Here is a 304-nt window from a genome sequence, read left to right on the forward strand (position 1 = left end):
TATAAGAGCTCATCATTTGTCCACAATGAGTTCAAAACTCACCTTAACTGTCCTACCAGAAATCTCCAGCTTTCCATTTAAGGCAATTTGGGCTGCCTTTGAATGTTCAAGATGGGCAAACTGTGGAAGGGGAAATAATATTAGTGGGGAATATCGAAGATAAAGAGTACCAACTAATTTAAAAAGCGTGTTCTACTAACCTGAATAAAGCCAAAACCTTTGCACTGCTTAGTTTCAGCGTCAACTGGTAGCTGAACAACCTCAACAGGACCAAACGCCTCAAAAATCTGATAAAGAAAAGGAA

General features: G+C 39.1%; 1 long non-coding RNA gene across 1 annotated transcript; it reads right to left on the bottom strand.

The window, feature by feature from the left end:
• Positions 1 to 52: 52 nt before the first annotated feature.
• LOC104775505 lies at positions 53 to 298 on the bottom strand. Its single transcript, XR_765959.1, has 2 exons — positions 201 to 298; positions 53 to 120 (listed from the first exon to the last, which is right to left on the bottom strand). It is a non-coding gene; the product is annotated as an uncharacterized LOC104775505 (long non-coding RNA).
• Positions 299 to 304: the final 6 nt, after the last annotated feature.

Source organism: Camelina sativa, unplaced genomic scaffold (assembly GCF_000633955.1).
Source record: "Camelina sativa cultivar DH55 unplaced genomic scaffold, Cs unpScaffold17041, whole genome shotgun sequence".
Lineage (NCBI taxonomy): Eukaryota > Viridiplantae > Streptophyta > Magnoliopsida > Brassicales > Brassicaceae > Camelina > Camelina sativa.